Raw genomic sequence first — 13,831 nt, 5'->3', positions numbered from 1 at the left:
ATGAAGATGGTTTTCACTCTTTGTGTGTATGTACCATCAAATTGGATCTGACTGGTATAGGAGGAGATTGTCTCTCCTTCTCCAGCATAGCATTTGGTGGATTTAAACTGTGTACCTCTGGGATTGCAGTGCAGCTTCTTGCCACTAGGCCACCAGAGCTCCCTAAAGATGGTTCTTCTTCTTAAAGGAAGGAGTAGGCCAGCTCTGTAAATTCTAGAGGTACAGAGTTAGGTGCACAAAATATTCAGGAATATCTAACCAAATGTCTCTTTCTATGCACATGTCAGAATCTCAAGCTTTTTCAACAAGGCAGCGCTCTTGGTATAGCTGATCTGCTTAAATTGAACATTCATTGATATTGAAGCCTGATGATTTTCTGAAGTTCCGAGTCAGTCTTATTCTGCTCTTTCACTGCTGGACATAGAAGCCTTATGTGGTGTTGGAGAAGGGTACTGAATATCCCATTGACTGTTAAAAGGACAAACATATGTCTTGGAGATAATATATCCAGTGTTCTTTAGAGCCAAGAGTGGTCAAGTTTTGTCTGTACTCTGGCCATGTTGTTAGGAGGGACTATTTATCCTTTGGAAAAGAACATCATGCATAGAAAGGTGCAGAATCAGAAAACTATCTGTAGAAAACTCAAGCAAGATCCATACCTCACTCCATAAACAAAAACCAACTCAAAGTGGATCAAGGACCTAGAACTAAAACCAAGGTCTATAAACATCATTAAAGAAAAGCTCGGAAGAACTCTAGAAGCCCTAACCCACAACATAAATAGTCTTCCAAGCATGCTGAAAAACCTATAACCAGGAGAGGAAAAATAGATGAATGGGAATGTCTATGAATCAAATCCCTATGCGAATCCAAAAACTTCTCCAACAGGGTAAAAAAGGAAGCTACAGACCGGGAAAAAGTATTTGGTAATGACATGTCAGATAAGGGACTTATATCTAGAATTTATAAAATACTTGAGCACCACAACAAGATAAAGGTAAATAATCCAATAGAAAAATGGGCACAAGATATGGACACTACACCAAAGAAGGCGTTCAGATGGCCAATAAGCATATGAAGAAATGTTCAAAATCCCTAGCTGTAAGAGAGATGCAAATCAAAACAACTATGAGATATCATCTCACCCCAGTAAGAATAACAAAATTTAACAGAAAGCAAACAACAACTGCTGGAGAGGTTGTGGAGAGACTGGAACTTTTATTCACTGTTGGTGGGAGTGTAAAATGGTGCAACCACTATAGAAGAAAGTATGGCAGTTTCTCAAAAAGTTGGAAATAGAAACATTATTTGACCCAGCAATTCCACTACTTGGAATATACCCTAAAGAAACCATAACTGCCACCCAAGCAGATATATGCACACCCATGTTTATTGCAGCTTTCTTCACAATATGAAAGAGTTGGAAACAACCCAAGTGCTCATCAAAAAATGAATGGACAGAGAGGCTGTGGTATTCACACAGTGGAATATTATGCTGCAATCCTGGAAGATATTATGCTAAGTGAACTATCTCAGTCACAAAAGGACAAATTCTGCATAGTGCCACTGTTGTAAAACGGATCTGACATCAGAGTTGGGGAGAAACTAAGAGGGGATAAATAATGTATACTGCATTGAAACCAATGAGGGACAGAACTGATTAGGAGAAATATGTGATTAGGTATTATTGTCATGACAAGAGTCCAGAATGGAGGGGGGGGGGTGGAAAAAGAGAGCTAATAAAAATGTCTGGCACTGAGGGAGCTCTGGTGGCCTAGTGACAAAGAAGCCGCACTGCAATCCCAGAGGTATGTGATTCGAATTCACCAGATGCTCTGCTGGAGAAGGAGGGGCAATCTCTTCCTGTACCAGTCAGATCCAATTTGACGGTACACCACAAAGAAATAATAATTTAAAAAAGAGTAAAATAAAAAAAAGAGGCAGTAATCTCAAGTCAGTTCTGTTTCAGGCTTGTCTCTGCTTCTCTGCTGAGGTTGCCACTGCTCTTGCATAGAGCCCAGTCTGGCCAGTGCTGGGATCTCTTGCTCTGAAGGACATGTGCTGCTTCTTTCTTATTGGTTTTGAGATTGTAGATTTCTGCCACTGAATCAGCTCAACTGAATGGTGAGACTAGCCAATCCGGTTGTGGGGTGTGTATGATCCTGCCTATCCATATGGCAACACCAAAGTCAATGGGTAGGAAAACCATTTTCATTTTGAACAATTAACCCTTGACATTACATGCACCATCTGCACAATCTCTGATATGCTCAAGCCCACTGTTACAGTCACTGTGTAGTCCATCTTTTTCAGGGTCTTCTCTTTCTCTGACCCTTGACGTTTCCCAGCGTAATGTCTTTTTCCAAGGACTGGCCCCTGGTATAAGTGGAAACACCCTCGTAACCACTGAAGTTACAAAAAGTCAAGAAGGGTCATTTATTCTGATATGCTGTGTGGAAGGTGAAGAATGTGAAAATCAGGACAGCCAATGATGCTCAAGACTCCAGACAGCTACTTCCTTCAGAAAAATTTCTACATGTTCCAATACTGAAGTTCCATTTGCATCAAGGTGCTGCGAGGGGTGCTCATACATTTTGCTTCCTGGCTTTTAAGATAAGAGAGATATTTTTATATGGGTAGCAAGCCCATGTATTCATCTTCTCAGAGACAGAGAATATTCACAGACGTAGCAGAGGAGAAGTACACTATAGGTGTTACTATGTACCCTGGATGAGATGGATTAAACCAGTGACCGGGTAAATGGGGGAAGATGTGTCAGAGGCAATGAGGTTGGCTCAAAAGAGAACAGGGTTCAGGGCTATTATAGGGTTACTATGAGTTGCAAGTGACTCAACGGCACATAACAACAACAACAATGACAAAACTGAGAACCAGGTGACTGAGAGCTGGACGATAAATAAGGATTACAGAAGAATTGATGCCTTTGAACCGTGGCATTGGAAAAGAGTACTGAATAGCCCAAGGACTGCCAAAAGAACAAATATGTTTTGGAGAAGGTGCAGCCAGACTGCTCCTTGGAGGCAAGGATGGTGAAGCTTTGTCTCACAATCATTGGGTATGTTGCTAGGAGAGGTTATTCCTTGGAGAAGGACATCATGCGTAGAAAAGTGAAGGAAAGGTGAAGGAGAGGAAGATCCTCAACCAGGTGAATTGACACAGTGACTGCAGCAATGGGCTTGAGTGTGTCAGAGATTGTGAGGATGGCACAGGATAGAACAGGGTTTAGAACTGCTATTCATAGGGTCACTGTGAGTCAAGTAGATGGCATTGAACAGCAACAGTGGGTGATGGGAAGCGGACCATAAACTTATGTCCCATTGGTCTTTTGAGCTACTTCTCTTTTAAGATGTAATACTATATGTGTATAATAGAAGAGCCTTATTATGCACATAAAGGAAGATGAGTGAAACTCAGTAAGTAGCAACAGCATGGAGGTTTTTGCAAACTGGCCTTTTAAATGGACCATTGTTATTGTTGTTTGCTTTCGAGTGGAGCGTGACTCATCTTAACCCTTTGAACAAAAGGCCTGAAGCCCCTCTACGACTGTTGACATTTATCAAAGTCCATAGTTCCTGGAGACATGTTGTGTTGAAAGTGGATGCCACTCCTGCTTCCAAACTTGTCACAGTATGTTATTGTTGTTATGTGCCGTTGAGTTGCCTGCAATGTATAGCGACCTTGTGTACAGCAGCTGTGAATCCTTCCCTGTCCTGAGTCAGTCTCCTGTTGCTCTACCCTAAGTGTGCTCTGATGTACACAGGGTTTTCAAAGGCCAATTATAGTTCAGAAGTGATGGCTAATCCTTCATCCTAGTCTGTCTTAGTTTGGATGTTCACTGTTAGAAAAATATCTGACATACAAGCATTTTTATCTACCAGAAGAAAGACACTTTCCTTATAGAAATAACTAATACATTCACTGCCCACACACCCCAAGCACGTGTCACTTGTCTCTACCCTGTAAGCTCAGTACTCAGCAGTTATTTCTGCAGGCCTCATGCATGGCTGAATGCTTTACTCTAAAACATCTCTCTCTTTGACAACATCCCCAAAGTAGGTGGGACAAACTTTTACTGCCCTTGCCTCTAAGGAGTGATATAAAAAGCTTACCAAGGAATAAGGTAATGGTGATAACATGTGTGAAAGAATAAAACATGCAAGCAGGATCAGGTAGGGAAATCTTTAGATTGTGTACATCAGGAAGTGTGAAGATGGCGCAGGATAGAACAGGCTTCAAATATTTTGTTCATGGGGTACTATGAATTGTACTTGATTCAAATTGACTCACCCGACAACAATAGCATCATGCAGATCTGACATCTATTGTGGACGTGTGGGTAGTGTGTGAAGGAGAAAAGAAAAAGAATAAGGAATGGAGATAATCGGGCTTAGATATCTGACAATCATAGCCACCTCAATGGGGAGCCTGGAATTAAAGAAGATGCATTAAAACAATGCTACAATGATCGCTGCCATGCACAGGCCTTGACTAGCGGTTACCTGGGCAGAGCATAGCTGCAGGCTTCAGCTTTATCTTTGCATCAGATCTATGATGCTCTCATAAGGTGAGGTCTGAGCAATGCACCTCTATAGTGCCACACTTGGCTCTATCCTTCGCACTAAACCTCGATGGCACTGGGGGCCAACCTTTAGCCCTCCTGATGGCATGGTCCACTTAACCTCCCTTAACTACAGTGTTGGAGAAGAATATTGAACATCACAAGGTCTGCCAGGAGAACAAACAAGTCTATCTTGTGCTCCTTAGAGGCAAGGATGGTGAAACTTCACCTCACATACTTTGGGCAGGTTGTCAAGAAGGGCCAGTCCTTGGAAAAACACATCATGTTGAGAAAGGCGGACGGTCAAAGAAAGAGAGGAAGATTCTCGATAAGATGGACCAACACGGTGATTCTAAGAATGGGCTCCAGCATGTCAGAGATGATGAGGACGGTGAAGGAGAGGGTCTCTTGTTTATAGGGTCATTATGAATTATCGTTTATTTGATGACACCTAATAACAACAACCACCACCATGGTCACAAGCCTTGTCATCAGGGTGCCTAGAAAACGAATTTTGGGTACAGAGAGACAACTTATCTATAAAACAAGTCAATTCATCCTCTGGTAGACTATTTTTGTAGGATTCCAAGAGAACATGAGTTCTTCAGCACTCAGTGGGGTGGGACAGAGTGCTGCTCCTTCTGTGAACTGGGTCTACCTCCACGGAAAAGCCCATAGACACGCTGGTTCCACCATGTACCTCCTCCCACAGGTCAACCCTGTGAGAGTTATACTGAGTCATCTCCAATTTTCAGAAACATTTTCTTTCCTACAATTTCAGATTATCCAAAGAAACTCTCTTACAGTAAATCATAGTACCAGAGAGTTTAAAAAGAACTGATAGTCCTCTTGCTAACGTGTAAGTGATATTATTTTCTATTTTGAGATCGCTTAAGCCTGTTATTTGGCCTCCCTGGAAGTGGCAGAGCATCAGGCAGGGACACTTTCCTTGAAAGGCTGGGGCTGGAGCAGGTGGCAGGGAACGGAGCCTACCCTTGGTTAGGTTGTCAGAGACCTCGTTGTCCATTAGCGGACTGTAGGATGGATGAGATTAAAGATGCATTCTGGCCTGGAGAGCAAGCTTGTGCTGGTGATTTAAGGAGTCTTAACTGTTGGTATTCTCCGTGTTATTACCCCACTTGTTATTCCGCCAGCCTGTAGTTGAGCCTTATCTGATCAATCCAGCCTCACAGAGGATATCTGAAAGGATCATTTGTGATTGCTTTCATCTCCACTTATCCAAAAGGAGCTATTTAATATGAAGGCAGCAGACCTCAATGAGAAGGAGCCTCTCACTAAGTTGCTCTTTTTTTATCAACCTTGAGGATGGCAGTGTTTCCCACAGGAGTGTTCATCAACCCTTAGTGTTCTTTCCTCTAAGAGGGTGGCTAAAATGCCCAATAAACATTTTATTACCAACTCAGGGAAAAGTGAACTGGTACTCACCCTCTAGACCCTACAATATTTTTCTCAGAGAATGTACTTTCTATTTCTTGAATCCCCCCTCAAATAAATATTGTTAGCAGTAGTGCTAAATCATAAAGAGTTATTACTATCCAGGGACTGTTCCTAGCATTTTATAATTATACATCAGCCCCAGTGGTATCGCTGGGGTTGACGCTCACTGCACTAACTCATGGTATCCGTCCCCCCAGGGACTTCTTCCCATAACAAATCATACAAAATCCTTGTAGTCTGGTGCCACCGCGTCGACTCTCACTCATAATAACCCCATAAACAACAGATAGAAACCTTACCTGATCCTTCGTCATCCTCACAGTCTCTGCTGTGCTCAGACTTACTGCTGCAGTCACTATGTCACATTTTCAATGCCTTCCAACATGAAGAGCTCATCCACCCGCACATTTCTTGTCACCAGATTTATAGTCTGTAACATTTTTATGCCGTGTTTCAGCAGAAATATATTGTCTTCTACAAATATCCCTGTTGCTGTTTTGTGCTGTCCAATAAGAACTGACTCATAGCTGACACACTAGCAGGTTTTCAGAGGCTTAGTGGCTTAGGTGGCTTAGTGGCAAGAAGCTGTGCTGCAATCCTGAAGGCACGCAGTTCAAGGCCACCATCTGCTCTGCGGGAGAAGGATGAGCAATATCTTCCCGTGTAATTAAATGCCTCTGAAAACCCACAGGAGGGTCAGCTATGGATCAGTTCCAACTGATGATACGCAACCACAGCAAAAACAAATGGCACAGAAGGAGATGGCCCATCCTTCTCCTGTGGAGCAAATGATGGGTTCAAACCATGTGCCTTTGGGATTGTAACACAGTTTCTTACAAATAGGCCATAAGAGCTCCCAGTTACTTTTGACATTTTCCTAAGTCTTAATATTTACATGTATCAAGATACTTAGTAATGTGCTCTGATCAGAGCCATCTTTACTGGGTAGTAATGATTGTAATGAGGCCTTGAATCACAGCATTTAATCTGCACTCACTGGAAACGTATTGTGCTGTTGGTTTTGTTGCTTGTGGTATTTTTATAGTCACTGGTTTTGCCAAATTTCCTGGTGTTCAGCTCTAATATTGTGGTAATTTGTATTCATGAGCTTATATCAATATCTTTGGGAGGAAAAAGTAGCAATTAAAGGAAAAGGAGACAAAATTTAAGAGACTTCATTCAGCTCAGTTACTAATAATGTTGCAATCATCCAATAGAGATTTTATATTTTTATATAAAAATCTATAAGATTATATAAATTATATAAATATAAAATAAAATATAAAAAAAATTATATAAAATATAAACAATAAATCTAAAAATCTATAAGATTACATAAATATAATTTTGCTTCTATTCACACAATCTAAGAAATAGAACATTTCAGTCATTTACAGCTATGTTTATCACATTATTCTAGCCTATAGAGTATATACAGGAGGACAGAGCTGAACTGCAATATAGGGTTTCCCCAGACTGGAATCTTGATGGATGGAAAGTTAAGTCGCCTGCTCTGTAGAGATTTGCGCCTCCACTCAAAGGCCATGCCTCTCAGGCAGTTGTAATCCATCAGTGAGAGATTGTTGAGGGAAGCAGCTTGTTACCTCTTTTTCCCCATAGGTTGGCTAATGTGTTCAAATAATTGACCTTTATGTTAGCTACCGAGTGATTAACCACGTCAAGACCAGGACTGCTTCCAGTGGGGTACACTGCCTGCTAAAAGAACCACCGACCAAGTTCTTTGGTGACTTGAGAAATCACAAAGGAAGATTTAAAGGTTGGTGCAGCTGGGTGGGACCTTCTCGTTGGTTCTCCCATTGGTGCCATATGCCAGCTTCTTACTGAGGCTTCTGACCCTGGGGCTTCTGAGAAGGTTCTTTTAAATATGAAGGCTGGTTCCCCTCTATACTGCTGTTTTCTATTCTAAATTATGTTGGCCTAGTAGCAAAGTAACCAGCACATGAAAGGGAGTTTTACCTCACCACCCACATTCTACATTATACTACAAACCAGCTTATAAATGCCTGCTTTATAAACTCCAACTTGCCCTTTAATGTTCTATAAGTTTACCCCATCTTCCTCACCCACCCCTTCTCTAAGTAAAGAGAGTTTATTAGAGAGATTAGGACTTGAGAGAGAGGAGCAGAGTGGCATGTAGCAAAATATTTTAACTATATAGGACTCCACTTTCTCCAAGAGGACAAAACAGAGATCCCAGAAACTGACCTGTCTAGATGTGGTTTATGGAAAAGAGGTGCTCACATACTCAGTCCTTCAAAATGGATTCTGTTATGAACCCTTATAGGACTAGTTGTTGTTGTTGTTAGGTGCCATCGAGTCAAATATGATTCACAGCAACCCTATGAACAGCAGATCTAAATCTGGTCCTATCCTGTGCCAACCTCACTATCTCTGATACACTTGAGCCCATTGCTGCAGTTGCTGTGCCAATCCATTTCATTGACCTTCCACCTTTCCATGCATTTTTCCATGCATCATTGACCTTTTATCTTTCCATGCTTTCCAAGGAATAGCCCCCCCCCAGCAACATGTCCAAAATATGAGAGACAGAGCTTTGCTATCCTTGCCCCCAATGGATAGCCAGCTATCTGGCTGCACTTTTTCGAAGACCTATCTGTTTATTCTTTTGGCAGTCCATGGGATATTCAGTACTCTTCTCCAACACCACAACTCAAAGCCATCAGTTCTTCTTCAGTCATCTTTGTTCATTATCCAGCTCTCAGATGTATAGGAAGCAAATGAAAATTGACTGACTCAGATGCACCTTAGTCTTCAAACTGACATCACTGCTCTTTAGTAGTTTGGAGAGGTCCCTGACAACATCCTTGCCCAGAGCAACATGTCTCCTTATCTCCTGGCTGCTGGTACCAAGGGTGTTGATTATGGATCCAAGTAAGATGGAATCATTGACAGTTTCGATTGTTTCTTCCTCTATCATGATGTTGCTTATTGGCCCAGTGGTAAGTACTTTGTCCCTTTATGTTGAGATATAATCTATTTTGTAGGCTATATAGTCTTTTTAAAAAATTATTATTAATTTCAATGAAAATTTACAGACTTTGGATTTCCATTCATTCATTGTTGCACTTTTCCCCCCTCCTAATCCTCTCCCACAGTACACTACCCTCTTAGAAAAGTAAAAGAAAAATTCTTTCATTGTTTTACAAACCCTCCCCCAGGTCCACTCCACTATGCAGCCTTCGCTCTGGACTCCTGTCATGACAAAAATACCTAATCACATATCCCTTTAAGAAGTTTCTCCCTCATATGTTTCAATACAATATACATTATTGAACCCATCTTTCTCAGTAACCTCCCAACCCTGAGGTCAGTCCTGTTTTACAACAGTAGCACCATGCTGCATTTGTCCTTTTGTGACTGAGATATTTCATTCAGTGTAATGTCCTCCAGGGTCACCCATTTTGAATAATATTGCATGAACTTCTTGTTTTTCAACGCAGCATAGTATTCCATTGTGTGAATATACCAAAGCTTCTCTAGCCTTTTGTTTGTTGATGGGCACTTAGGTTGTTTCCAACTCCTTGCTATTATGAACAAAGCCACAATAAACATGGGTGTGCATATATCTGCTTGAATGGCAGTTATAGTCTCTTTGTGGTATATTCCCAGTAGTGGAATTGTTGGGTCAAATGGTATCTCTATTTGCAACTTTTTGAGAAAGCGCCATACTGCTTTCCACAGTGGATGCACCATTTTACACTCCCATCAACAGTGAATAAGGGTTGCAGTTTCTTCACAACCTTACCAGCATTTGTTGCTTGCTGTTCTGTTAAATTTTGCTATTCTGACTGGGATGAGATGATATCTCATAGTTATTTTGGCTATATAGTCTTTGATCTCCTATAGCAAGCACTTCAAGTCCTCCTGGCTATCAGCAAGCTGTATATGATAATACGTTAATACATGACTTATTATGAAATAGTACTATTACTATGTCTGTAAGTTTAAGTCTCAAGTCAGATGTATGTTTCTCAGCTTTGTCAAAGAGGTTATCTCAAGGTCACAAATGTTGCTTCTGAGCATGCCTGAGGGAAGTGTTAAAGTTTATTTAGCCTAAGGGTAGCTAAATCATATATATAATCAGATTATCTGGGAGGCTGGACTCTATAAGAAGAATTGTGGCATCAGGATTGCAGGATTGGAGGTAAACTCACCAACAATCAACATTATGCAGATGACACAACCCTGCTTGCTGAAATTGAGGAGGACCTGAAGCATTTGCTGTAGAAGGTCAAGGACTGCAGCCTTTAATATGGATTGAAGCTCAACATCAAGAACACAAAGATTCTCACCACTGAGCCAATTGGCAGCATCATGATGGCTGATGAAGAGATTGAGATTGTTGACAGCTTCAGTTTGTTTAGCTCTACAGTCAACACTCTTTGTACCAGCAGCTAGGAAATTAAAACATGAATTGCATTGGGAAAGTCTGCTGTCAGAGACCTCTTCAAAGTACTGAAGAGCAACGATGTCAATCTAGAGACCAAGGAGTGCCTGATACAGGCCATGGTCTTTGCAATTACTTGCTATGCGTCAGAGAGCTGGACAATGACTAGGGATGATAGGAGAGTTGATGCCTTTGAGCTTTGGTGCTGGAGAAGAGTACTGAATATACAATGGACTGCTAGGAGAACAAACAAGTTTGTCCTGGAGAGGGTGAAGCTGGGCTGCTCCTTGGAGGCAAGAATTATGAAGCTCTGTTTGACATAATTTGGAAAAATTGCAAGTCCTTGGAGAGGGACATCATGCTTGGGAGGGTGGAGGGACAGTGCAGGAGAGGAAGACCCTCTATGAGATGGATAGATTCAGTCACTAGGGTAATGGGGCTAGGTGTGTTGGAGACAATAAGATTGGCAAGGGATAAAGCAGGGTTTAGGGCAGTTGTACATAGAGTCACTGGGTTGTAGATGACTTGACAGCACATTAAAACAGCAAACAACAAGGATAGCGTAAGAGGAAGTTAGTTGCCAAAACAGGAATTAAGGTAATCAGGGAATATTGGAAAGTATGGCCCTGGATGAGATAGATTGACACAATGACTGTCGCAATGGGGGTAGATTTATCAGAGACTGTGAGTTTGGCTCAATATGGGGCAAGGAACAGAACATTGTTCATAGAGTCACTATGAGTCGTAGTAGACCTGAAGGCACATAACAACAACTTAATGAAAGGAAGGATGTATGAGGCTCCCAAACACCCCAATCTTTCCCGTCTCAGGAATTTCATTCTCATAATTATTTTCTTGGTAATAAGAATGTGGTCTCATCTTCTGTAACTTTTTTTTAAAAAAATCCTACTGTTTATTAATTTTTTTTACTTTAAACAATATTCTAGATAATGTCTTTTTGTAGACGTAAAAAGAGTATAACTTTTTGAATGTGAGCTTAGAAAACAATTTTACTTGCCTTATAGTTAAGATATAATTAATATATAACCAACATTTAAAGTGTCTGGAAAGGAATAGAAAACTAAAACAATGTATTGTCTCTGAAGATTTAGATAAATAATAGTATTTGTATCTTCTTTGAGCTGAGAAGGGCTACAGGATTACTTAAAAGAATAGAGATCCTTCATTATTTCTCCTAAGGTTTTATAATTCTGAGGCTACTCCTCCCTTCAGAAAGGTTGAAACCCTTGAATCATCATGAGTTTTACCAAGATTTGTTGCAGTTGGTAATTATCATATGTTTAAAAATGTCAAAAGATTAATAGCAATAAGAAGCTGCCAAGGGCTAAGGGAAGAAATCACATGACTCAGGGAGGTAGCTTTTCATTTGATCCCAGACATTGCCTGCAAGTTGGGATTGGGAGCTCTTTCACTACTTGACTTGATCTAATATTCTTTTGTGTCTTCAATTCTATTCCTCCACTATCACTGACATACAAACAGCAGGTGGCTAATTGTAGTGGCACAGACTCTCATGCTTAGAAAGAGGCTAGTTTTATGGAAGGTACAAGTATCAATGAGTCCAGTGAATTTCAGAAGCCCTGGTTCTGGTTCTGCTCCATGGAGCCACCGATCACAGGTGTGAAAATCCAGGTCTTCACTCTCGGGACTTGTTTTTGTTTAGAGAGATGTTTTTGGGCACTTGCCAACGAGGTCCCTGTATGGCCTGTTGGGAAGTACCAGCTTACTCCATCCCCCCGGACGATGACTTCACTTATGATTCAGAACCATACAGGTTCTCAGTAAAGAAACAGAAATGGGACAGAAAGATAAAGTGAGAAGTTGTTATATGCTCTTGAGTGGACTACGACTCCTAGTGATCCTGAGCACAACAGCTCTGATTCTTGCCAACCTCACTGTCTGTGACACACGTGACCCCATTGCCACAGTTACTGTGTCAATCTATCCCTTCCAGGCTCTTCCTCTCCTGTGCTGGCCCTCTACCCTTCCAAGCATGATGTCCTTCTCCAAAGACTGGTGCCTCCAGGCAACATTCCCAAAATACATGAAACAAAGTTTCAAAGTCCTTGCCTCCAAGGAGAAACTTGATTCCACCCTCTCCAGGAGACCTGTTTGCTTTCTTGGCAGTTCATGGTACGTTTAATACCACAACTCAAAAGCACTGATTGCTCTTCTGCCATCCTTAGTCATCGTCCAGCTCAGATGAGAAGGAACACTACTAAAAGAGCAGAGAACTGTGGGGACAGATCTAAACCACTTGTCGGCAGAAAGGTACAGGGAGAAAAGAGTTCATTAACTGCTGTTCTTTCTACAGTCTTGTGGAGAACCTAGGAAGCCTCATCTCATCCTCTTGGTGATCACCAGAGAAATACTTCTATCTATCTATCTATCTATCTATCTATCTATCTATCTATCTATCTATCTATGTATCATCTATCAAAACAGCATTCTCTTTATAGGATCAAGAAAACAGAACTCAAGTTTTCTTTTGAAAAGGTAGTAGTAATCCAAGGAACGAAGAGGAGACAATTTGAAGGTTATGTTTACTATCTAGCACCGTAATCCAGTCTTGGGCTCTCTCACCTTCTGGAACAAGGTTGAGGAGAGAGCATGTGGGGAGGTGGCGGAGCTCTCTATCAGAGGCCCCATTTTTGCTCTAATGCAACCCAGGAGCCAGCAGAGAGGAACCTCGCTGAGGCTGTGATGACCACACGCCACTGGTTCGAGGGTGAGGAGGCTCTTGGGGAGGGATGATCCATGGGGACCCAGAGGGCCTACAGCAGGGGGCCCTCATGAGCTAGGTGGCTTCTTCTAGGCATCCAAGTCCTTCTTGATGTCCTCAAGCTTTTTGGCCAGGTTTGGTATCTCATAGTTCTGAGCCAGGTACATTCCAAGGATGTGCAGGAACTGGAGCATGATGTCAGTGGGCCCACAGCAACTGCCAGGCTGATCCCAGCCTGCCTCCCCCAGAGAAATACATTTTAAGGACCCCAGATGTTGAGAGTTCTTGACAAACCTAATCAAAAATGAAGAGGCAAGATTCTACTCCTTATGCAAACAGAATTTATCAGAGAGATAAAGATTCTTGGTGGAGAAGTGGAGCAGACCACAGGACACTGGCTATGCAGTGAAATGATCAAATTAATCCCTATTTGCAACACATTTTCTTAAAAATCTCCTTTACTTTTAAATCCTTGAGAAGGCTTTGAGTCTTTTCTTGCACTAATTCAGGACTCTGAACCAGTTCATTCTAGTTCAAGCTATCACTTAAAATTTGCCTTTTTTAATTGTGTGCCATCAGGTCAGAACCAACCCATAGCTGACGGTCCAGTGGGTTTTCAGAG

The 13,831-nt window shown here is 41.5% G+C and overlaps 1 pseudogene; it reads right to left on the bottom strand.

Annotated features, from left to right (window-relative positions):
• Positions 1–13,277: 13,277 nt before the first annotated feature.
• LOC102866027 lies at positions 13,278–13,403 on the bottom strand (annotated as a pseudogene).
• Between the last annotated feature and the right edge of the window lie 428 nt (positions 13,404–13,831).

The sequence above is a fragment of the Elephantulus edwardii genome, unplaced genomic scaffold, assembly GCF_000299155.1.
Source record: "Elephantulus edwardii isolate Elephantulus edwardi_28Jun2011 unplaced genomic scaffold, EleEdw1.0 scaffold00032, whole genome shotgun sequence".
NCBI lineage: Eukaryota > Metazoa > Chordata > Mammalia > Macroscelidea > Macroscelididae > Elephantulus > Elephantulus edwardii.
Note: the sequence above shows the minus strand (reverse complement) of the source record. Positions and strands in the feature narration are given on the sequence as shown.